General features: G+C 46.8%; 1 long non-coding RNA gene across 1 annotated transcript; it reads right to left on the bottom strand.

The window, feature by feature from the left end:
- Positions 1-7,218: 7,218 nt before the first annotated feature.
- On the bottom strand, positions 7,219-23,878 carry LOC124970766 (uncharacterized). The gene is made up of 3 exons (XR_007106183.1): positions 23,754-23,878; positions 8,439-8,510; positions 7,219-7,321 (listed from the first exon to the last, which is right to left on the bottom strand). It is a non-coding gene; the product is annotated as an uncharacterized LOC124970766 (long non-coding RNA).
- Positions 23,879-25,045: the final 1,167 nt, after the last annotated feature.

The raw sequence follows: 25,045 nt of genomic DNA, 5'->3' as shown, positions 1-25,045 counted from the left end.
GCTAATCACGATGGGGGAAATAATTGTGATTGACACCGCCGCAATGATCAGAGACGCCCTGAGCATCGGCTTGACAGAGGAGCACTGGGTCCCGAGCATGGAGCAGGTTCAGGTCCTCCCGAGCTGAGTTTCAGAGAAAAGCCCTGCCAGACACACCCCGATGCACGAGCAGGGGGACCGGAATCACCCGCTGAGCCGCGAAGAGCCTGCAGAGCAGAGGAGACTACGTACGAACTCCCTGCAGCAGGTAGAAAGTGGCCCCAGAAGATCTCCCACCCGAATCCCAGGAACCTGTGGAGATCACTTTAGGTGGCCAAAGAGGCTTTGAAGACGCAATGAGTTCAGGGTCCTGAGAGAGAGGAGCCTACACTGGCTTATCTGGGCAGGTCCAATGTCATTGCACAGACGTCACCAGAGGAGGACTGACCTGCAGAAGAGGAGATGTGAAGAAGGAAGAGGCCGAGGAGCCGTGAAGAAGGGGTCACCAGCCAGCAGCGTGAGCAGACTCCAGAAGGTGGAAAAAGTCAGAAATGAATTCTCCCTGGAGCTTCCAGAAGGAACAGCCCTGCCCTGCTAACACCTTGACTTTAGCCGGTGAGACTGATTGCTGACTTCTGGATTCTGAAATAAATTTGTCTTAGGCCATCATGTTTATGGTTGTTTTTCACAGCAGCAGAGGAAACGAATCCAGTCCCTGCCAGTGAGTGGTCTTCTGGCTGCAATTCATGGTGGAGACGCTTGTGGGGGAGGGAGCTTCGTGACTGGACAGGGAGGAGGCTGTGCGTCCTGTCTCTGCTTCAAACCAAACAAGTGTTTTAAATCGGGGTTCCGTGTACGAGTTCCCTGGGGGAAAAGGATTCTTCTAAAATGGGGGAGAGGCATGGGAGCAAGCTGAACAGAGCCTGTAGATACTCCTGTTTCTGCTTCATGAGCCCTACCTGCCACGGAGGACTTGGCAGAACCTGGCAGGGTAAACGTGACACAGTGCAGCAGTAGTGGTGTGGACGGAGTTACTGTCTGCTCTGCCTCCTTTATTTAATCCATAAGGAACCACAGCCCCGTCGGCTGAGGGGTCAACATCACCCAGTTCCCGGCAGAACCAGGGCTAGAACTCAGGTCTTTATAGTCTTGGTATCTTCTGCAACCCATACCCTGACTCTTCCTCCAAACTATCACCTGGTTGCACCTTACTTAATTAAATGTGTTACATAAAGGCTACTTCCATGTCACAGCTTTATTACAAAGCCACTACCAAGTTCCAAGGGAATCTGACACACTAGAAGCTCCATATGCAGCCCATTATTTTACTGGGCCACTGTGCCAACAGGTGAAGTTACACCAGAAGTAATAGCTGCTTCTCGTCCCTTCTGCACCTGATAGGTAGGTGGTAACTGCTCAGTCTGTGGAGCACACTGTCATGGAAAAAGCAGGAGGGCTGGGGCAAATGGCAAGGGCAGGGGGCAGTGATGGAAGCAGCTACTGAATTTTTAAGGGCACTTGGGTAAAATCTGGGCCACACCAGGCCCAGCCACAGGCTCATCCACAGAGTCCAGCTGTTTGCCAGCGAGTCTCCTCTGAACATCGGCAATGGAGTCAACATGTCCTCAGTTTGATGTCCCCCTGAGGTGGTGTCCTGTCGGCCAAGCATCAAGGAGAACGAGCAGGACTGCCGGCCAGTGCTCTTCTGTAATCGCAGCTGGCTCCATGGGAGAAGCAGCGGGAGCACCGCCATGTGCTGTTTCCCTCCCCAGACGTCTCGTTGCCTTTATGTAAACTGGGGAGAGACCTCGGCTCCAATCTAAACAAAGCTCCCCACCTGGACACTCAGAGCCTCGGCTGTCCTGTCCCCACCCACTGCTCCAAGGTTTCCGTCTACTCTTCAACTCAAGCCAAAGTGTGTTACTCACTGGCCCCAAATGCCATTCCATGGGCACAGGAGTCATGAGCAGGCGTCTGGCACGCGCCAGGCACCCAGGACTCCAGTGACTGCTGAATGCTGCTCACTCAACAGCTGCCAGGTAGGAAGCAGTGCCCGGCATTCACTAGTGTGAGGCCCCAGGTGTCCAGACCTCCTTGTGACTAACTCTTACCCAGAGGGGTCCATAAGTCTGGAAACCAAGGAACATATACAATACATAATCCAATATATATTGACCTCTTCTGTCTATTAAAAATCTGTATTTTCAAATTTATGAACATCCTATATAAAAGGGGTTCATAGAATCGATGGGAGGATCAATGAAATATCATACCAAAGCGCTCCACTCAGTCCCTGATGCAGAGTATAGCCCCGTAGATAACAGCCATTATTACTATGTGGCTGTTATTATAAAATTTGATACAAGGGCAATCAATGTAAGTAAACCACTGCAGTTAGGCTGAGAGGTGCCCTCACGGGTCTCGGGACAAAGCGCCCTGCGGTCCCAGGGGCACGATGTCAAGCCAGGACCTGTCACGTCATCTCCACCAGTAGCAATCTGGTCCAGGACACCCTCCCTTCTCACTTAGATGACTTCCGTGGCCTCCTCGTTTGTCGCCTGCCCTGGTTTTGCCCTCCCTCACCCACTACCTCGTCTGTTTCTGACACGGCAGTCAGGGCTGCCCACAGACCTTGACTCGACTCATCCCACCCCCGTTCAAGCCTCCCAGTGGCGCCCCACTTCCCTTGAGGTGAAAGACGGGGTGCCTTTGTGTTGCCTACTGTGGTGGTCAACTTCTGAGTGAATTTGACTGAACCATCGTGGTGGTCTTTCTGTGAAGGGTGGTCCTGCAAGAGACTAACGTGTGAATCAGTGGACGGAGGCCCTCTGGGCAGGGTGGGCCTCACCAGGTTAAGTGAAGACCTGAACAGAACAAAAGGGCTGAGAAAGAGGGAGCGTCCTCTGCCAGGCAACACCAGCAGGAGCATAGGCCTTCCTTCCCTCGCGCTTGGACTGAGGAGAGAAGGGTATCATAGACACAAGGCAAAAATGGATTTGGAGACCATCACGGGAGAAAACTCAGGTTTTACTGAGTGTTGGTTAAGAATTAAGCAGCAAAGAATTCAGGTTTTGCCCTCCAACAAGGACCTAGAGGACAGACACTCTACACTGCTGATTAAGGGCTGATCTTTATGCTTTAACAGCCAGCAGAGCACACAGCATGTTTGACATCCTCATCTATAAATTAAGGAGTCTAGCCAGGATATAAGCTTGAGGTGAGCTGAGTGAGTAGCCCCATGCAGGGCCAAGATTCTCCTCGGAAAACAGCGCTGGGTCTGCTCCAACACTGAGATAAATTGGAGACAGAGGCCCTAAAGTTCAATGCCAATGAGAATAGCTGCAATATTTTTAGTTGGAAATAGCCCACCAGAGCCATGAAATCCCAATGAAGAAATCAAACATAGAAGGTCTGGTTTTAAGCAATGTGACATCCTGGTAAAGTCTCCAAGAGAAGTTGGTGGTAAAATATTGCCCCTAGTAAGTAAATGAGTTGTCTTGCTATAAATGGTTGTCAGAAGGAAGAAGCTGAGAAGGCTAAAGCTGTAATGTACATCATGGTCAGAAGAAAGAGGGAAGAGGCCCGAGGCTGGAACTCAGCGAGCCAGCTCCAACCCACACGGGATGAAGCCCTTGGGGAACAGAGCATCTACTAATCACCCTCACCCACAACACGGGGCTGTTAACTGCCCTCCCCTGTTGCACAGGGTAACCACAAGAGTCAAATGAGGTCAAGTTTACAGAAATGTCTTAAAAAAGTTTAGGTCCCACGTAGTGTGAAATAGCAATAGACCACCAGCAAGGAGCTTCAAATGAGATGCGTCGTGGGTGTGAATTAGACAGCAAGGGTTCCTGAAGTGGATTAACTGCTATTTGAGGAAGAAGGCTAACGGATGCTGCTCCTAGGAGTATCTAGCACACTGCAGCTATGACGGAGCCTCCTTCCTGCCTGTCTCCTGCCCATCCCAGCCTTGTTAAGCTGACAATGTAGCTGTCAAGCTGAACATCAACGCCAAGAACGTGCCTCGCTGGGAAACCACCTCTTGAGGCCCTGTTGACAGTTGTAATCGGCTGTCACTGATTATAACAGCCATGCATGCTTGAAATGACACATATTCTGGATTATTCATCACAACACTGTTTACCAAAAAAGTGATTGAAGACAGCTTATGTGTTAATTTAAAGAAATTGTAATACTTCCAGAGAAGGGAACAATTCCTAAACTCTAGGAAGCTTTTTATGTACTGATATGACATCATTACTGAAATATAGTGTTAAGAATAAAAGGAACAGAATGATGTGCATGTAGTCAGACTACTGTGTGTTGAAGAAAAGAAAGACACCTGTGTGGGATTCTGTTTGACTATGCGAGTATCTCCAGAAGTACATCCATGAAGACAGTAGTATCGATTGCTTCCAGGGACAATTGATTGCTTCCGGGGACAATTGATTGCTTCCGGGCAACAGGATGCCCTTGACTGAAATCCCAGCGACTCAGGAGGCTGAGGCAGGAGGGTCCCTGTTTGCTAGGGATGTTGAGCATTTTTTCATAACTTTTTGGTTATTTGTACTTCTTCTTTTGAGAAATTTATGTTTAGTTCTTTTGCCTAGTTATTGATCTGGTTATTTGGGGGGTTTTTTGTGTTCAGTTTTCTGAGTTCTTTACGTATTCTGGGTATTAATCTCCTGTCAAAGGAGTAGTGGCAAAGATCTTCTCCAAGAAGACAGAGAGACAGGCTCTCTCTGTATGCCCTTCAGAGTTTTCTTGCTGTGCAGAAGCTTTTTAATTTGATGCCATCCCACTTATTGATTCTTGGTTTTATTTCTTATACTTAAGGGATCCTGTTAAGGAAGCTGGTGCCTGTGTCAATATGTTGGAGTGTTGAGCTTCTGTTTTCTTCTAGCATTTGCAAAGTTTCTGGTCTAATTCTTAAGTCTCTGAAGCACTTTGATTTGAAGTCTGTGTAGGGTGAAAGATACAGATTTAGTTTCATCTTCTACATATGGATATCCAATTTTCCCAGCACCATTTGTTTAAAATATTCTCCAAATATGCTTTTGGCACCTTTGTCTAGTATCAAATGACTATATCCACGCAGCTTTGTCCCTGTGTCTTCTATTCTATTCCGTTGGTCTTCCTGTCATTTTGATGCCAATACTAGACTGTTTTTGTTACTATAGCTCTTTAGCATAATTTGAGATTGGGTATTGTGTCACCTCCAGAATCGCTCTTCTTGCTCAGTATTGCTTTAGCTATTCTGGGTCTTTTATTCTTCCAAATTCATTTCAGGATAGTTTTTTCTAGTTCTGTGAAGAATGTCATTGGTGTTTTGCTGAGGATTGCATTGACTCTGCATAATACTTTCGGTAATATGGCCACTTGACCATATTCATTCTGCTGTTTCAAGAACCTGCAGGTACAAATTATATAAATTTGCTGACTGCTCTATAAATAAAATACGGATTCCTGAGAAAGTTATTCAGAATTAGTAGATATTAAGAGCTCCATGATCACTACGAATAACACTGTCCTAGGTGTTCTAGGACGTGACATTAAAAAGGAATACCATCACCAGGGACGTCAACCCAGAGGAGTCAACACTGAGACATCCCCTAGGAAAGCTTCTGGTATTAATAAAGACTTTGAGTTGAACTTTGAGAGTTCTCTCAAGTAAGAAACGAATCAGACCGCCCTCAGCTTTCTCCACAGCGGCATTCAACACCCGACGATCCTGAAGAAATGCCTAAAAATCCCCAAGCATTCAAGGCTGAAACCAAGACTTTTCTGCATAGTCAAATTATTCTTCAGTTGCAGTATCCACCTCCCCTTTGAGGGGACCATGTTCCAAGGCCCCAGTGGACACCTGAAGCAGCAGATATTACTGAGCACTGTACAGACTTTTTTTCCCTGTTATAATATTTCACTCAACTTTTGCATCACTGTGACCAAAATACCCACCAAGAACAACTTAGAGAAGGAAAAGATTATTTGAGGCTCGTGATTTCAGAGGTCTCAGTCCTTGGATGGCCAGCTCCCTTGCTCTTGGCTCAGAGCGAGGCTGCTTATTGTAGGGGAAGGGGCCGGTGGCGGAAAACTGTCAACTCATGGCAGCCGGGGATCAGAGACGAAGGGCAAGGGGCACAGGGAAGATATACCCTTCCAGGGCAGCGCCCAGGACCCGCCTCCTCCAGCCTCACCCCACCTGCCTACCTCGTCGGTCCATTCAAACCAGGATGGACTGATTAGGTTACAGTCCTCCTATCTAATCATTTCACCTCTGAATATTCCTGCACCAACTTTTGGGGACACCTAATTTCCAGCTAACAACCAACAACAGCAAAATGGAAAGAGAAGACAGGAGGAAGAGAGAGCATTGGGGTTTCACCTTTTGCCTCGTCAGTGACGGACGAGAGTCAGAGGGCATTACTTAAGGCTGACAAAGCAAGACAGGGACGTGCAGCAGAAGTAATAAGGCCTATTAACAGTTCAAATAGAAGCTGCCAGAAAGATCACATTATTGACAACTTGGAAAACGAAGGACAGGGAAGGAAGGAAGACCGGGAAGCACATTAAGTTCATAACTGCTTGACTAGGAAACCATTAGACACTGGGTAAAGAAATGGAGATGAAGCGATCATAGAAGCTATGATTAATTTTTATCAAGGTAACAAACGGAACAAAAAATACCAGCCCTCTTGATATCAGAGCTATACGCACATACAGCAAAGATCACAGAGGGAAAACTTAAAAAGAAGCAAGTACAAAAAAGAGTACATATAAAATAACATGGAAAACCAAATGCAAGCATACACGTTATATGTAAATGGACCTCTGTAAAAGAATTTTAGATCATAATACAAATAAAATCCAAATGCTTTGCTGTCTATAAAATTCATTGTGTAAAACAAAGTCATTTTAAAAAATGGAAGACTAGACAAAGGTGCAGCAGGCAAGTCTAAACAAAACGAAAGCAGGTTTATGATATTAATATTAGGCAAGGTGGAACTGAGGCCAAAGAAGCAGTAAATGATACAAAGAAGGGCACTTTATCATGCTAACGAGAGAATTCACAATTAAGATATAACAGTAATGAATATTTATATACCTGATTACATAGTAGCAATATTCTTAAAGCAGAAATTATCTAGACACATAGGGAAAAAAAATCTCCCAGAAGACTTTAATTCAATTGTCTCAGTCCATGGCAGAGCAAGCTGACTGAACGTGAGGAAATCCTTGGTCCTTGTCACCAGGCAGAGCCACCCCTGGGTCGAGGTGTACACAGACAAGTTCCCTATGTGCACCAGCCGAAGGTCCTCAACAGTAGGGCACACACTGTTCTCTGGAAGAGACAGAAATGAGAATATAAACAATAGAGAGTATAAATCCTCATGTGCCATGAAAAGACATGGAGGAGATGGAAATGCCTATTCCTAAATGAAAGAAGTCAGTCTGGAAGAGCTACGCAGTGTGGTGCCAACTATGACATCGGGAAAGGACAAAACCAGAGGGACAGTAGAAAGGTCCCTGATGGCCAGAGGTAGGGGAAGAGGGACGGTCAGGGAAACAGGTGATGTTTAGAACCCTGAAACTGCTTTGTACGGCATCGAACAGTGGGTACACATTTATACCAACCCACGAAATGTACAACACCTAGTGTGGACCCAGACACACGTGCACGACTGGGGCCGTGGATGGTGGAAGGGTCGCACAGGGGTGCGGGACGGCGTTCAGGGAAATCTCACTGCTTTCCTCTCAATTTTGCTGCAAACCCAATACTGCTCTAAAATTATAAAGTACACTTTTAAAAGGAACTGGGAAATCTCTCCTTCGTGTGTGTGAAGAGCCTCTGAAAGCAGTCACAAGAAAATAGGAACAGAGGGAACATGCGTGGTGGAGGAGTGGGTTCCTTATTTTTTGCAGAGCTGGGGATGGAACCCAGGGCCTTGTACCCCCACCACTGAGCTGCATCCCCAGCCCTGAGGGTGAGTGGGAAGTGAGCCAACAGGGCCAGCAAGGGAAGGGCGACTTCTGCAGCAGACCACGCACGCACACAGAGGCGTGCAGTTGAGTGGGACGGTGTCACTCGTTTGCAAAAGCAAAAACAAACAAAAAAATCTACAAACCCTATCCCTTACTTGATGAACTCACGGATACTAATTTTATTATATTCTAATGTAGAGAGAGATAGATGCTATTAGGTTTTTCATAATAAAATTTTGAAAAACCTATGCACAAAAAAAAAAAAAAAGCCCCAAGTCTGTTTCTGCCTTTTTCAGCCTCAAATAAAAAGGGAAATCTGGTTCCATTATCCTTCAATTTGCCTGAAAACCAACCTAACAAACCTTTTATTTTGCTTATAAATACTTAATCATCCCCCTTCACACAATGAGACAAAACACAGCACACAGCTCATTATCTCCTTTTAACCATGCCTTAGAAAGTCAGGTCTTACTCACAAAGATCCGAGACAGGAGTTGTCTGTGCGGCTGCTGAGCCCTTGAAACATGGCTAGTTCAAACAGAGATGTGCTGTAAGTAAAAAGCACACATTGACGTACAAAGACATTTGTTACTGTTTAGGAGTCAGGTGTCCCCCAGAAGCTCCTGCAGGAAAGTTCAGAGGTGACATGATGGACTGTGAGAGCTGGGGCCTAGTCAATCCATCCTAGTGTGAATGGACTGCGTGGTGGTGACTGGTGGTGACCGTGGGCAGGTGAGGCAGGGCTGGAGGAGGGCATCCCTGGGAACTGCCCTGGAAGGGCTCATCTCTCCCCTGTACCTCTTCCCTTTTCTGTTCCCAGCTGCCATGAGGTAAGTGGTTTTCCTCTACCACACCCTTCCGCCATGATGTTCTGCCTCACCTTGGACCCAGAGCAATGGAGTCAGCCCATCATGGACTAAACCTCCAAAACTACAAGCCAAAATAAACTTTTCCTCCTGTAAGTTGTTCTTGTCAGGTATTCTGGTTACTGTGGGAAAAAAAAAAAAAAAAAAAAAAAAAGCTAACTAAAACAATGTTGGGTGGGGAAAAGAGTGTAAAATAGGTCATTAGTAATCTTTAATATGGACTGCATGTTGAAATTATATTGGTTATTATATTGGGTATATTAGGTTAAAGTAATAAAATTAATAGGTAAAATTAATTTCGCCTATTTCTTCTAACATTTTTAACATAACTGTTGAAACATTTTATGTTACATATGTGAGTCACATATTTCTACTGGACAGGGCTGGCTCTGAGAGGTAGAAACATAAGCAGGCTAGACTACATTGTGCTGCAATAACATGCAAACCTAAAACCTCACTCATGAACAACCAGGATTACTTCTCACTCAAAATACATGAGCAACATGGGTGGAGAGGGCATCTGCCTATGCTGTGAGTGCCCAGGCTGACAGAGCTTCCTCCCGCCCATCCCTGCATCAGTGGCCAGTGAGCATGAGGAATCGTGCACTGGTCTGCCAAGTTCCCTCTGAGACTGAAACACACACCAGCTGTGCTCACAGTTCCTTGGTCAAAGCACATTCCATGGCAATGCCCAAGTTTGCAGGATGCAAGGAAGTGCGATCGTCATACACTCCCAGAAGGAGATGGAGATATTTAATGAGCAGCACAAGTGACCCAGACATATCACTTCCATGGCCAGTGCAAACTTGATGTCCAAACAGCCACATGCATTGACTCCAAGGGACTTGAAGTTAACTATTTTCCAAACTCATCCAGAGTTCACTTATTTCAGGAAGGACAGTGATTTCTGAGCTCAGGGACACACAATGTACAAAGCCCCATTTGATCATCTCCTCTGACTTCCCATCTGCTGACAGCCAGCATTCAAACACTTCTGGTAATTGGGTCGCCCATTCTGCCGTAAGGAGACCCGGACCAGTTGCGCAGCCAAGTTTCATAAGAATTCATGCTGAGTGCAGCACTGTGTTTTGCACAGGGTGTATTTCATCGATCTTTGACCAAATAGCTTTCAAATATGTCCTTCCCTGGGACTTGCAGGTTCTGGGCTAAACACCTTCAACATTCCTCATGTAAAATGGTGCCGTACCCCCTTACTACCATGGTTCTTGCAATAGTTAGTTTAGTTGTCATATTCTAGAGTGTATGCCATTGCTTCCCAGGAAGGAAGATGTGCATTCAGGCCCACGGCCATGAGACTTCCCTGGGTCGGCCCCTTACCTCAGAACAGACATGCTAAAGGTGGTTTGCTCTTCCTGTTTGTCAAAAGGATGGGCAAACTCCACACTGAGGTGACTCATTCAGCAGGGGGCCCAGGGAAATAAAATGCATGGAACAGAGACCTGCAGACCCACAGCAGTAGCCCACCTAAAACATGAGCAAGAAATAACGGTTTCTGCAAGCGAGTGAGATTCAAGGCTGTTTGTGGCTGGGCAAAGCTGGCCAACACAGAAATAACCCAAATGTGGCAATTTGAGCAATGTTGGATTTTTGCTCTGTCCCACTGTCAGGAGGTTTTCTCCATATGACATTTTGCAGTGGTATACCTAATTACATTCATTTATTTCACAAACACTTAGATGGCAGTCACTATATGCCAAGAACTATTCCAAGAGCTTTACAAAAATTTATTTACTCCATCAGCATAAAATCTCATGACAAGGGTTCCTTTGTTAGCCACTGTTGTACTCAGCATTTTTATCACTGTGACCAAAATACCTGACAAGAACAATTTAAAGGAGGAAAAGATTACGTTGTCTCACGGGTTCAGAGTTTCGGTGTGTGGCCAGCTGGCTCCACAGCTCTGGACCCAAGGTGAGGCAGAACATCATGGCAGAAGGGCACAGTGGAGGGAAGTTGCTCAGAAAGTGGCAGAGAGAGCTCTGCTCACCAGGGATAAAATATAAACCCCAAAGGAACAACCCCAGGGACCCACCTCCTCCAGCCACACCCCACCTGCCTACAGCTAACACCCAGCTAATCCATATCAATGGAGCGACCACTGATTAGGTCACACCCTCCTAACCTGATCATTTCACCTGTGAACCTTCTTGCACTGTCCCACACAGGAGCTTTTGAGGGACACCTCCGACCCAAACCAAAACAGCCCCATTTCACAGACGAGGTCACTGAGAAAGAAAAAGGTCGAGGTCACACAGCAGCTAAGCATTAGAGTCAGACTTCAAACCCAGAAGTCTGGCCCCAGAGTCCACATCCTCAACCACCATGCTGTGCCACCATAATACCCACTGCAGCTATGCAGTGCGTTTCTGCAAGGAAGCTCAATTTTATATGATCCTTGTAATAACTCCAGGAAGCAGGGAACTGAGACTCAGAGGTGTAATTAAGTTCACTGACCCAGGTTGACACAGTGACCTTGACAGCAGCAAAGGTCATGCTCTGTATTAAAAAAAAAAAAAAAAAGGAAGGAAGGAAGGAAGGAAGGAAGGAAGGAACCTCCAATACTAATATAAATAATCAGATGAATCCTTTCTGTTCAGATTCTGGGTCAGAGATGCAACAGCCGTGTATCTTCCCACCACTGTTCCCCAGGATTCTGTCTGGGTGTGCGGCCGTCACTGTCACCAATCAGACACCTACCCTGGGGAGGCCTTGTGCTGGGCTTCCTGCCCCGTTAAGACTGAGGGATCAGGCCCGCTCTCATTAGGGCCTGGCGTGGCGAGAGAGGAGGCACAAACACCCCACGGCCCCGACGCAGCCAGCACCCCTGGTCGGGTGGCTCTCACTTGGTGACTAGTTTTCACACCATTACTTGGCAGCCAGCTGCCCCAGAAAGTCGCAGGAACCGAAGACACAATATTCCTGTCCTCCTCCTGTTTCATTATCGCCAGGGAGGGCGTCGCCATCAGAGTGCAGTGTGAAATGGACAATTCACACGTCTTCCGCTTCTCAACAAGCCGTGCCCGCTGCTGCCTCGCGTCTCTGCACAGCCAAGGAGCAGGAGGCGTCCTCCAGCAGGAAGCTCCTGCCGACAGGCAGGTGACCGTGCAGGTGCTTTCCACACCCGTCCCACCCCCCGGAGATGGCAGGCGGTGTGGCCTGAGCGGCTGCCCCACAGGCTCAGGGGCTGGAAGCTTGGTCCCCAATGTGGCAACTTTGACAGGGGCTGGGGCCTGGTTGGGGTGGAGCACAGGGGTCAACCACTTGCCAGGCAGGTACAGGCCCTGGGTTCCATCTCCAGCATGGGGTGGGGACAACAAGGGTGGACCCAGGGGGAGGTAATTAAGTCCTGGGGAATTAAGTCACTTCCTACGGGAGGAATTACTGCTGGTCTCACAGAGATAGTTCTTGTGAGCATAAGTTACACTAAGAGCAAGCCTGGCTTGGGGCCTTCACCGGGGGATCTCCCCTTTCTCACACTCCTGCCACGATGCCACCCACCACGTGGTGACCCAGACCATGGGGCCTTCACCAGAGGCTAAAAACAGTGGGCCTCAGATCTAGGACTCTCAACCTCCAAAACAAAACCTCTTTTCATTATATAAAGCTCCCTGCCTTGGGTATTTTGTTGTAAGAACAGAAAATGGACATATCCACAGGGAAAATGGAAAAAAAAAAAAAAAGAGAGAGAAAGCAAACATTTAAGAAAGGTTTTCTCTTTATGTGCTGGGAACCTTCAGAAAATGGGCTACTGTCCTCCAACAGCACAAGACCAGGGCCCCAATGCGATCTTTCTGCTCCAGTTTCTCCCTTCAGGATCAGACAGACTCCTTCTGGAACAGAGTGGCACCGGGGCCTTGTCTGGGACTGCCGTCACCTTCTCACAGGGTGAAGCCAGTGATAACAAAGTTCTGCATCATCCCTGCCTGTGGAGCCCCCTGGAAGGCCCTGGTCCCAGGGGGAGACGCAGCCCTCCGGAGCTCTGGCTACTCTCGTGGTTGGCTGCAGAGAATTAATGAGCTCTCCTTCCATAACCTGAGCAGTCAGCCTTCGGTCTGTGCCGCTCTGATTGTGTGACCTAGTTCTTACCACTGAGCCTCCTCCCTGTTGGCACCTGTACCCAACCTCCGGCCCTCAGACCCTGTGTGGTGAACTGTCCCCTGATGATAAACAGCAGCTCCCCATGCTGAGGCTAGACTCCCCTTTCAAGGTCAAGTCTCCTATCATAAAACCCAGTTTGAGGCTTGAGCCTGGTCTTCTGTGTCAGGCCACCAATGAGTTCATCTACCCCCCTGGGGGTCTCCAGCACCGCCCACCGTCTTTCTCAGGGCAGAGCCCTGATTACCTCCTGTTCAAACAGTCATTACCTGCCTGTCATTCCTCATCTTTATGTGGTCCTGTTATAACACATTTCCTATAAAACAGAATTTGGGGTTTATATATTCTACCCCTGACCAGACATGCTGGTCCACTGGGATGAGGACCATGCAGGCACCACATCTGATCCGTGTGTCCATAACACCTGACCTCAGAGAAGACCTTCAGCCAGAGCTGCTGGACCAACCCCCCTCACCAGCCGTAGGAGGGTGGCATGCACAGCTGGGCGGACCAGAGGCCCGAGAGAGCTGCCGCAAGAAGCCAGACAGGCTGGCCTCAGGGCCCAGTTGAAGCTTGCCCTGCTCCGTCTCTGTTGTCATGGGAATAGATAGCTGCTGTGTCTCCAATCGCACAGGGGAGGGTCCTCCATGCGGCATCTCCGAGTGGGGTCCCCACTGCAGGCCCCGCCTTCCTCCCCTTGGCAGCAGAAGATGCCGTGATGACAGGGTCCTCGAGTCCAAAAGGAGGGGAGACCCCACCTCTCTCCTCTGACCTCTTCTCATTCTCTTTATTCCTCTCCAGCCCAAATGCTCAGACAGACAAGTCCCTCCCAGGACCTTCTCGTGAAGACAGACCTCTGACCTGTGCCGAGGACGGTGAGGAAATCACCTCCAAGTCAGGAGGACAGTCCAAGCAATGCAACCGCTCTGTGACCACGTGGAGTCCATGTTAACTTAGCTCTTCCAGCTGGTAGAACACACACACACCAACACACACACACACCCTGGAGGACGGACAGCTGGGGAAAGAAAGGAAGCACTGATTGAGAACCTGCTTCCTGTCAAGCTTTGTACGGGTGCATCTCACCTCGCAGGGCAGTTCCAGGTGACAGGCCTTAATAATTCCATTTTACAGATGGAGAATTGAGGTTTACAGATCTCAAGTCAGGGCGAAGTTGTAAAAGCCAAGTTTCAAGTTTAACTCGGAATTTCCTGAATCCCAATCTATGTGCTCTCTACTCCACCTGAGCAGCTCCCCTGAATAATGACAACACGTCATTCTAACCAAAGTTCCACCTTTCATTCCAGCTTCTGTTAAGCTGCCTTCAATCAGGTCTTTGGTCCCCTCTCCCATGTCACCAAAACAGTCAGAAGATGGGGGAGGTAAAATGTGAAGATTAGTCATGCCACACAATTAGTCCCACATTGGTTGGTTTGGGGTCCTGTTTTTGACCTGCCTGTCACGTCTGAAAGTTCTGACAAGATTTTTGTGTTGTTGGGAAGTAAATCCTTCTCCTGTTCTTTTGTCCCAGGGAAGATTCTGCCCTATCTGAAGGTCACTGGCTATGTAGCAGTCCCCACTTATCCATGGAAGACTATTTACAGGATCCTCAGTAGACACCTAAAATCATGCATAATGCAAGTCCCTATATACACTGGGGCTTTTTCCCTATATATACATACCTATGATGAAATTCAATTTATAAATTAAGGAACAGAAAGAGATTAACAATGATGAGTAACAAAAATCAAACAATTATAAAACAATGCTATGATAAAATTACCAGCATTTGTACTCTTGCGATTATTAAATAAAATAAGAGTTATTTTTATACAAGCACTGCAATACCACAATCTGATAACTGAGAGGGCTTCTAAGTGACTAATGGGAGGGTAGCATATACAGCATGTATGCACTGGACGAAGGGATGATTCACATCCTGGGTGGGATGGAGGTAGATGGCATGAGACTTGATCACATTACTCAGTCAACTGCACAACTTTGAATTTATGAACAGATTCCTTTGGTAATTTTACATGTGATATATTCAGACCATGGTTTGAAACTGTACAAAGTAAAACCTAGGATAAGGGAGGTCAATTGTTTTGATTTTAAAGCAATGATTCTCAAAGTGGGATGATTCCAGGTCAGCAATATTAGCACCTCCTGGGAAAACTTGTGGTTTTTTGGGCCCCACCCCAGAGTCACCAAGCTAAAAAGTCTGCAGGTGGCACACAATGTAGACCTATTTTTTTAACAAGCACCCCAGCTACTTATAAAGCTCTCTCAAGTTTGAGAACCCTGATTTGAAAGGCTGGTTCTCCTGTTCTCTGAACGTATCACATCTCTCCAGCCCTTTATTTCCCACAGGACTCGGTTGGAGAAAGGTGGCATTTCCATGGCAGGTGAGATTTAAACACTGTACAACTGTCGCTTCTCTCCATTTCCAGTCCCATCCGATACCTGATGGCAGTCTCCTACTATACCAGGGTCCCACCCTTGGAAAAATCCTGTACAGTACATCACCAAACTTAGTCCTCCAAGCTGGAATTCTGTACCCCTTGAGCACCATCTCCCCTGTCCCATCCACCCACTCCCACTTGTCCTGAATCCGTGCTCAATCTGTGTAAAATAAGGACAAGTCACTGAAATGCAGCAAATTTGAGAACACAAAACCAAAGGCATGCGGGAGTGGATTTAGCGTCTGGCTGACATGAGGATTAAACTATTTCTTCAACTGGTGCATTATCTGAGGTTTGATTTTTCTTCCTTTTCCTCTCCACCCCCACCTCCTTCAAGGAAAAAAAAAAAATACCGGAAGACATGAGCACATTGTCTCCCCTTCTCCCAAATAAAGGTAAACTGACAGCGCTTTCAATAAAAGGCTCTGCATGATTGGAATTAAATGTCAAATACGATTTTCTGTTGGCAATTCAAAGTGTTGGTGTCAAAACCAAAACTGACAGTGCGGCTGCAGATGAGTATCTGTCTGGATGGCGGCGTCACACTGCGGGAAGGTTTATGATTTAGTAGATTAACACGGCGCTCTTCACGCTGCCACTCGAGAGGTAATTTGTTCAAGCAGGAGCCGATTAGGTTGTGGCTGCCCATGAGCAGGAGGCCCTGTCCCCTGAAGTGCTGCCGGGTGTCTGATGGCACACCCTGCCCCCTGCAGGGGTCTGCCATCATTACTGGGTGACAGGCAGGAGAGGTGAGCGGGCCACAGCTGCCCGCAGCCCCCAGTGCTGTCTGCTGGCGGCGTCTCCAGGAAAATGGAGTTCTTATTGATCCAACCAGTATGAAATGGCCTTCCAGGCTGGAGACTTGATTCATTTAGTTTCAGCTTCCCACATGGGATGGAGGGAGGAGGGGGATTCCTGGCAAGTCACTGAATTGTGTAGTTTACCACTAGGTTTCTTCTCACTCCAGAAAAAGAGAGCAGCCAGGGCTCAGAGAGGCTGAGGAACTTGTCCAAGATCACAGAGCTCAGGACGTAGGGAAGGGACAGTATGTATAGCTTGAGATGCACAAAGTGGCTGACACTATGTCAGGCACGTTCATCCCCCATATCTGGAGTAATATTCACGATGACTGAAGTTTCGACAGGACATACGAAGTGAAGAGTGTTTCATGACTCGCATGAGCTGCGGTCTGTCCACAGAAGGATCATATGAGAACCAGGGTCCTCAGTCCTGATTCAGTGTTCTTGGCCCAGATTGTGAAGCATCCCTAGAATAAATATGGTTTCTGACAGGGAATTACAGGACTCTGAGGGGCTGGGGCTGGGGCTCAGTGGCAGAGTGCTTGCCCAGCATGTGTGAGGCACTGGGTTTGATTCTCAGCACCACATATAGATAAAAAATAAATAAATAAATAAAGGCCCATCGACCACTAAAACAATTTTTTATGAAAAGACTTTGAGGGTTGGGGTCGTGACTCAGTGGTGGAGCATTTGCCTAGCACGCGTGAGGCCCTAGGTTCGATTCTCAGCACCACACAAAAATTCCTAAGTAAAACAAAGGTACTGTGTTGATCTACAACCAAAAAATATATATTTTTAAAAAAGGACTTTGAAAACTATGCTCCTAGCTTGTACAAATTGACAGCCCACAGAACCCAGGCAACAAAACAAATAAAATAGATGCCCTGGGTCACCACCAACCATACATGGTAACTGGCCCCTGCCCAGCCTGTGTTCAGATGTTCATCTTGCAAAGACTGTATTTGTTTTGTCCTGTTTCGTTTTTTCCAGCTTGACCCCACTTCTGGGGAGAGAAGGAAAAACAACGAAAGCAATCGGTTCAAGGCAGAGCTCCTGCTATCCAGCTGTGCATGCTGCACCAGCACAGGAGACCCCCAAGGTAATGTCCAGCCTCGGGTTTCAGCATGCGGGCTCTCTTCTGGGTGAACTCTGACATCCAGATGCATTACGGTGCTGCCATTTCCAACCCGATGCCAATCTCCATCCGGAACGTATCAGAATTCTAATGCCTGCTTTCCTGTTTGAGTTATGGTAATTTATTGTAATCGTGTATTTTGACCTTTCTAGTATTTTGTATTTTTATTGGATAGCTGTTTCACCTCTTCCCTGGAGGGTTAGCCAGGCTGAAAATGAGAGAGAATGGTAAGACCAACCAATCAAAACACAGAATATTAAAAAGGTCAACACACAAGAGCAAACTACTGATTTGGAAAACACAGAGATGCAACAAAAGGGATGGGCACTCCGAACAGCACACTGGACGTGGTCAGAAAGGCTGGACAGGAGGCCACAGGTCCTCTGGGCCCACGGCCGGGCAATTGGTTCCGCCACTGAGGGGAATCCACCCGCAGAAATCAAGGGAGGTAGGGTCAGTGCAAAAGCCCAAGGAGACAGGTAACCTGTGCTGTTCCTGCTGTGGCCGGGCCAACACAAAGGCAGAGAGAGTGAGTGGGGTGGCAAGGTCCCTGCTCAGGGAGGCCCGGCACTGGGGGCACTGGGGGTTCCTGCGTGATGATCCCAGAGCAGGTGGACAGACACCACAGGAGTGCAGGACTGATATTCACTACCCTGACCGCCGTCTGACGCTCTCCGGGCCTGACCATCCTGACTGGCAGAAGCATGAAGATGTGAAGCACACTCACTCAGGCGGACCCTCAGGTCTAGTCCACTGAAGTCATGGTCACCAAGAGACCGAGAAGCTCGCCGAACAAGCCGCCTGGGCTGATGTCTGCATCATCCCGGGAGATTTGACCCCAAAAAGGGCGCTTTTACACAGGTAAAGCAGGGGCCAGAATCTCCACGTAAAAAGTGAAGATCTGGACTGTGACCTCATTTGCAAAGTGAAATGCAAATTAATGAAGAGAGGCAAGGAGATTAGCTCAGAGGGTGCTAGGCATGCACTCTGTCACTGACTGTCCCCAGCACTGGCAGAAGAAAAAAAAAAAAAAAAAAAAAATATATATATATATATATATATATATGTATGTATGCATGAAGAGATGGTTGTGTTGCACATTCAATAACATGTAGGTTGCTAAATGATAGCCAGGCAGAGTGGCACATGCCTGTAATCCCAGCTACCAGGAGACCGAGGCAGGAGAATCCCAAGTTCAAGGTCAGCATCGGCAACTCAGGGAGACCCTTTCTAAAAATAAAAATAAAAAGGACTGGGGATGTGACGCAGTGGTAGAGCACCCATGGGTACAATCCCGGTACAAAAAGGAAAAAAAAATCCGACCATATTCTTAGATTAAAATAAAAAGGATTTAAGGGGTTGACGGGAAGTCGGGGCATAATTTTTTTCCCAGCAGAATTGCATGTTGATTCGAGAACCTCGCCCTTTACAACACCCCAATGCAGTCAGGAAAGTGTGATTTTTACAAAATATTTAGCAGGCCTAAATATCACCCCTTCTAATCCTTTGGTATTCCAGATTTTTCCATTTTAGTGTCTTGATCCTATTTAATCTTCTATTACTCGGTTGCTTGAGTTTCTATTATTCAGTGTTATGTGCCAGATCCTTGTTTGTCAATAGATTTCAGAGCAATTGGAGTCATTTTACTAGAACACGTTTATCAACTTCATGAAATCCTTCATTGTTTGCAAAATTTGCCATTTCTGTTTGCTTTTGTTTATACCGTGAAGGCCAAAACTCAAAAATCATCTGCAAGCTGACTGAACCATGGTTAGGATAAACGTTTGTGTGAAACAGAATTATGTTTGAATAGGGTCTAATTTTAAAAGTTTGCTAGTGAATATTTGATGGCTCTTAATTTCCTATGTAAACTTTTAACTCCAGGGACTCAAATAATGAAAAATCAGAGGCATGGACTGTAGACTTACTAAAGGGCAAAACAGAATTTTCCAATATAAAACACACCACAACAGACCTAGAAATGATCGCTGAAGAGTATTCAACTCTTAACACTTTCTCGGCTGGACCCTATGGTAGCAGCCACGCAGGGTCCTTACGGTAAGGATCTACAGCTAGAAACACTGTGCAGATTCTAATTGCTGTTCTTTAGAACAGTTCATGTATAACACACTCGAATTACACCACTAAATTTAAAACACTTTTTAAAAGGCCACATAGCTGGGCTGGGGCTGTAGTTCAGTGGTAGCAGGCTTGCCTAGCATGTATGAGGCACTGGATTCAATTCTCAGCACCACATAAAAATAAAATAAAGGTCCATCAATAATTTAAAAAAAAGATTTCTAAATAAAAATTCAAAAAAATAAATGGTCACATAGCTCATGATCATCCCTGTTTTTAAAAAAACTACACTTCACGAATCACTTACTGCTTTGCATTTTACATGCATCACTATTTAATTCTTATCAGAACCCCAAGAAAGGCATTAATGCCTGCATGTTAAAATTTTTGTTAGTGAATATTTGAAATAAGTCATGAAATGAGATGCGGAAAGGGTGAGTAACTTGCCTACGATAGACTTCTAATGGGCAGCCAAGCAGGCACCACCCAGGCCTCCCACCCAGGACTCCCACCCAGCCCTGATTCGGCTGCCCCACAGCAAAGCACAGATACGTCTCCCAGAACAGGGAGCGATGGCAGAAGACTGTGGATGTTTTCATTCACTTCTTTGTCCTTTTTGATATTTTTCACATCATCTAAATTACAGGAGACCGTTTTATTCATTTAAAAAAAAAACAGTTTTCGTAAGAAATTAAGGTGAGAGGCTGGGAATCATCATGTGCCCGTGGCTGAGGCAAAGTTTCTTGGAGAAGAGGAAAGAACCTGGCCAGCTGCAGCCCGAGGTCAGAGGCTGAGCTGGCCAGCAGCCTCCGTGGAGGGTCTGGCACGTTCCCTGGACCTGCCCACTCTGCCTGCTGGGGAGCTTAAAAGAAATCACCGTGTGTGGCCGTGGACAGGGCACTGACCACACAGGAGACTCCCTGCAAGCCTTGCCCAAGCACCTGTCCCCTCCGTGCCCGCCCCTGTGCAGCTCAGCCGACCGTCAGCTCTCTGAGACCACCTCTACCCCAGGCCAGGGCACCCAGCTAGGAGGCCCTACCTTCCCACAGTCCTCCTGGAGACTGCCCACAGCTGTCCAAGCGACCTGGGCCTCCTGCTGCAGGTGGTCAGGTGGCCATAGTCCTGTTCAGGCTGTACCCCGCCCCACAGCAGCCATGCCCCTCACTGGTACTGACAGGCTGAACCCAGGTGCAAAAACCATCCCCTTTCCAGTTGCCATCGCCCTTGGGCCAAAGCTCCCATCACCTGCCAAAGCCAAAGTCAATTCTCCAGGCTTCACTGTGCTTCCGTTCTGGGTTGCAGGGCTGCTAAGCTCCCTAACTTCCTCAGCAGCCAAGGTAGCAGGTGGGCCGTGGGCTCTTCATCTCTGGCCCAAGCCAACCTGGTGTGCCCTGTAAATGCCTCCACCTTCTGTGAATGCAAAAGTGGAGGAGGGCCACCTCTGAAGCACATTGGTGGGCTTTGTTTCCATATGCCATCCCCTTTGAGAGGGTCCATCGTAGTCATCAACCTCTCTGATCACGGTCATCCCTTGGTGTCCATGGGAAATTGGTCCCAGGATCCTCCTCACCCTGCAGATACCAGAAACGCTCAAGAAAACCCAGAAATGCTCAAGTGCCTTACATGAAATGTCACAGGATTTGCAGAGACCCCGTGCATCTCCTCCTGTATAATTTAAAGCACCCTCAATGACTTACAATGCCTGCTACAATGTCCATGCTATATAAATAGTTGCCTTGCTGTACTTTTTAAGGAATAACAGTGAGGAAACAGTCCACACGTTTTCAGCCATCCTAGGCCCCACCACATAGCACACCAGCAGAGCATGAGGCCAGACCTCTCAGAACCAGAGAAAGGAGGCTCTGCAGCAGGAGGCACCCACACATCGCCTTGCGTATGAGGACCTAGCACGGTGCTCGGCACGTAGCAAAATCGAGTTCCTCTTTTTGGAACTTTCTGGAATTTTTTTTTCCAAACATTTTCCATGCTCAGTGGGTTGAAGGCGCAGAACTCACCCCTGCAGATTCTAGGGCCAACTGCACAGTGAATAGCACCATCAGGCTCTCTCCCGGTGGCTTCCCATTTTCACGGCTTTGCCATGAGTCCCCAGTTCTCTGGTCCATTGTTGCTTCACCAGGGGCCTGACACTCATGACCCCCACAAATTCCCAGACTGAACTCTAATCCCCAGTGACTGGCACCTGGAGGTGAGGGGTGGAGCACGGCCCTGGAGCCCGGGGGGGACAGCCCACACGGCAGGCTGCAGAACGGACCCAGGCTCTCCCCAGCACAGGAGGACACAGGAGGCGTGGCTGGTCGACCCGGAGAGGGTCCTTACCAGGCCCAGGACATCCTGGCTTCTCGAACAGAACAGAAGAAAACAAAACTCTTGTTTACACACCACCCAGTTTATGGTATTTCTTACAGCCGCTCAAGCTGACTAATTAGAGGAATTACCACTGGAATTAACACAGCCACCTCTCGGTACATCTCTTCGGGGCATGGCACCCAGTGAGAAAAGGAGATTAAGTTAGAAACAGAAAGGAACATTTTTTCTATAATGATGTTTTCAAGTCCTTACCCTAAAAAAAAAAAAAAAAAAAAGTGTTGCACTTTCCAATAGAAGTGTAATAACAGGAGGAAGATTTGGCGTTTGGCTGCAGGAAGCAGGCTTCTAGGGAAACGGAGCCCAGGAGGGCTGGGTGGAATTGTGGAGATGAGCCAGTTAGAAAATCAAGCCCGACAGTAAGAAATCGGCTTCCAGAGAATTGCAGTCCCAGCCTAGGCCCAGAAACATAGCTGGGCCTTCTACAGGCCCCTAACCAAGAGCTAATATATAGTATTTACTCAGGGAAGAGGGATCCAGAGTGAGGAATGAGATTTGGTTAGTTACTGTAACACATATTATTTCTTGGAGCTCCCAGTTCCCCTATGAGAAAAGCCATTCTTCTTTTTTAATATATGCCTGATTTTTGTAATCTCCCAGGCTACCATCAAATGGCTTTCATTTATTTCAAAAGACATTTTATCTGCCTTGAGGTTTTACCTACCAGAACTTAGGACTGGTATCCACTGCTGCTGTGTTACAACATCCACCAAATTATGCACAGGAATGACAGGTTGAACCTCTCGTCCTGGCCCAAAAGTGGCTTAAAATGCCATATTCCCCTTTGCAGACATTGGTTAAACTAAAAGCAAGATAAAAATCAAAACTCCTCTCTCTCTGGTGGTTCGGTCTTCCCTCTCTCTTCCCAGCCAAGTCACTTGTGATTTTTGTTGCCTTGCTTGACTCCTCTGTGTAATAGATCATCAAATCAACTTTTGTTCTAGGGATTTATTTTGTGGACTAATTGGTCCTTCCAGGCTCAGAGGTGCTAAGTTTGACATCCAGGGCCTTTTTCTTTATATTAATATAGCATCTTTCTCTAGAGAGAGCTAAGCTTTTGCAAATACCAACTAATTATTCATTGAAGGTATTTCACAGATTCAGAAAGTTGCAAATTATAGAAAAATTAAAACCCACAACTGATTTTTATATAATTACTGTCCAAGAAGAGCTTATATATTGGTCATATTCAAATTACAGTCTGAAGTAACTACTAATCAACCAAGAATTTGTATTATAAACAGTGTGTCCACACACTCAGAGTTCTGAGAGTCTGCATCAGACTGCTCCACAATTAGCCTCCACCAGGAACACAGGCATGTCCTCTATGCAGAGTTGGCCCCTGCCTTTCTCTTGGTCCCTCTAAAATATAATCTGTCCTCCCAAGTAAAGGCCCCCCACCTCTCTCCTCCGATTCAGCTCCCTTGGCTCCTGGTGAACTCACACTCTAGGAACCCTGAGTGCCACTGTGATTGTCTGCATCCGGCAGCATCCGGCAGAGCTGAGCATTGCTCCTACTGTTGGTTTTATCTTCCTGAACAAACTAAATAGTAAGCCCTTCATACAAAGGATGTTTCTTATGTTTTTAACCCTGATCCAGAGAGCCCCCAAGCCAGAGCACAAACTTGGTAGGAAATCAATCCTTTGTATTTTCTCTATTTACTATTAATAAATTATAGCCAGGCACAGTAGTACACACCTGCAATCCCAATAATTCAGGAGGCTGAGGCAGGAAGATGTCAAAGTTCAAGGCTAGCCTCCACAACTGAGCAAGACCCTCTCTCAAAATGTTTTAAAAAGGTGTGGGGCTTTAGCTAAGTGGTGGGGTGCTTGACTAGCATGCATGAGGCCCTGGGTTCAATCCCAAGCAACACAAAAAAATTAATGAATGAATTAATTGATTATTAAGAAGACTCTTTCCAAAAACCTCAGGTCCCAGAGCATATACCTTTGTCAATGGCTGCTCAGTTATGTCCAAACCAAGACCGAGTCTGTTCCGCTTTTCTCCTTTGTTCTTTCTCCTTCCATTCCTCCTGAGTGTTGCTGATACTCTTTCTTCTTCCTTTGGATTTCCTGCTTAAGACATCTTTGTATTAATAAGCAAGGGACACATTGATATGAAGTTTGAGGTCAACTATTCCAGCTAGATGGGTAAGAGGCAAGAGCCACACACACTAGAGAAGGTAGCGTCAATCTCCCCCTTATCAAGGAGAGCTCCTTCTCACCAGGGAAGCCCCTGGGTATTTTTGATGATTACATTTAACTCCTGACCCATTCAAAAAGGTGAGAAAGGATAAGCTTTAGCTAGCCAGTAGAGAATATCTAGAGAGTCCTACATCTGGCAATATGGTGCTTAGGAGAAACAGCATTCTACCACCAAATAGTCAGATGATGGAAGAATTGCAATTAACCTATCGTGAATGCATTGCTGAGCCTACAATATGAAAGCAGAAATTCCCAAGGGAAAAAAAGAGAAAGGTTTATAACATCAGACTTCCAAGCAAACACTAAAGCTGGGTTGCCTTGGGAAAATGCTGATTCTAAGAAGGTAGAACTGTGAAGATTAATAGCCACACCTAAGGGAATCGGAGACTCGACTTGGTGTCTGTACAAAGCAGGGAGAACCGAAGGATTCTGCACATGATGTGACGTCCCAAGGGTCACGTTCTGAGTGAAAGGGAAGGCTGAGAAGTAAAAGAAGACACTGAGACATTAATATCACATCCCACAAGTGGTTTGATATGTACACTGTTCTCTAGGACACATGCCATGCTTGACAAATAAACACTCAAAATATTTTCAGGACTCAGGTGTCATGCTATTTCTCGTTACCTAGGGTAATTAAAATAAAACTATTTAAAATGTACTTTAGGTGTTAGAGACAGGCATCGCCTAGCATGTGTAAGGCCCTGGGTTCATTCCCAGCACAGAAAAAAAAAATTCTCTTAAAAATTCAATCAACCAGAAATTAAAAATGGATTTCTCCATTATTTAGGAACCCAGGTAGAAGTCATAATAGAAATTTTTAAATACTTAGAATTAAACATAATGAATTGTCCCTCAGTAATGGGAGTTGATTCAGGACCGTGCTGATCAAGGATGCCCACGTGGGCCGGGGCAGGGTTTGCACAGAGACCTACCTGCATCCTCCGCACCCTGTGGACCATCCCTAGGTAGCTTAGAACACGGGACACCACCTACATGGCTATGATACTGTATGACAAGACAAAAGTCTGCACG

The sequence above is a fragment of the Sciurus carolinensis genome, chromosome 18 (assembly GCF_902686445.1).
Source record: "Sciurus carolinensis chromosome 18, mSciCar1.2, whole genome shotgun sequence".
In the NCBI taxonomy this organism is placed as follows: domain Eukaryota; kingdom Metazoa; phylum Chordata; class Mammalia; order Rodentia; family Sciuridae; genus Sciurus; species Sciurus carolinensis.
Note: the sequence above shows the minus strand (reverse complement) of the source record. Positions and strands in the feature narration are given on the sequence as shown.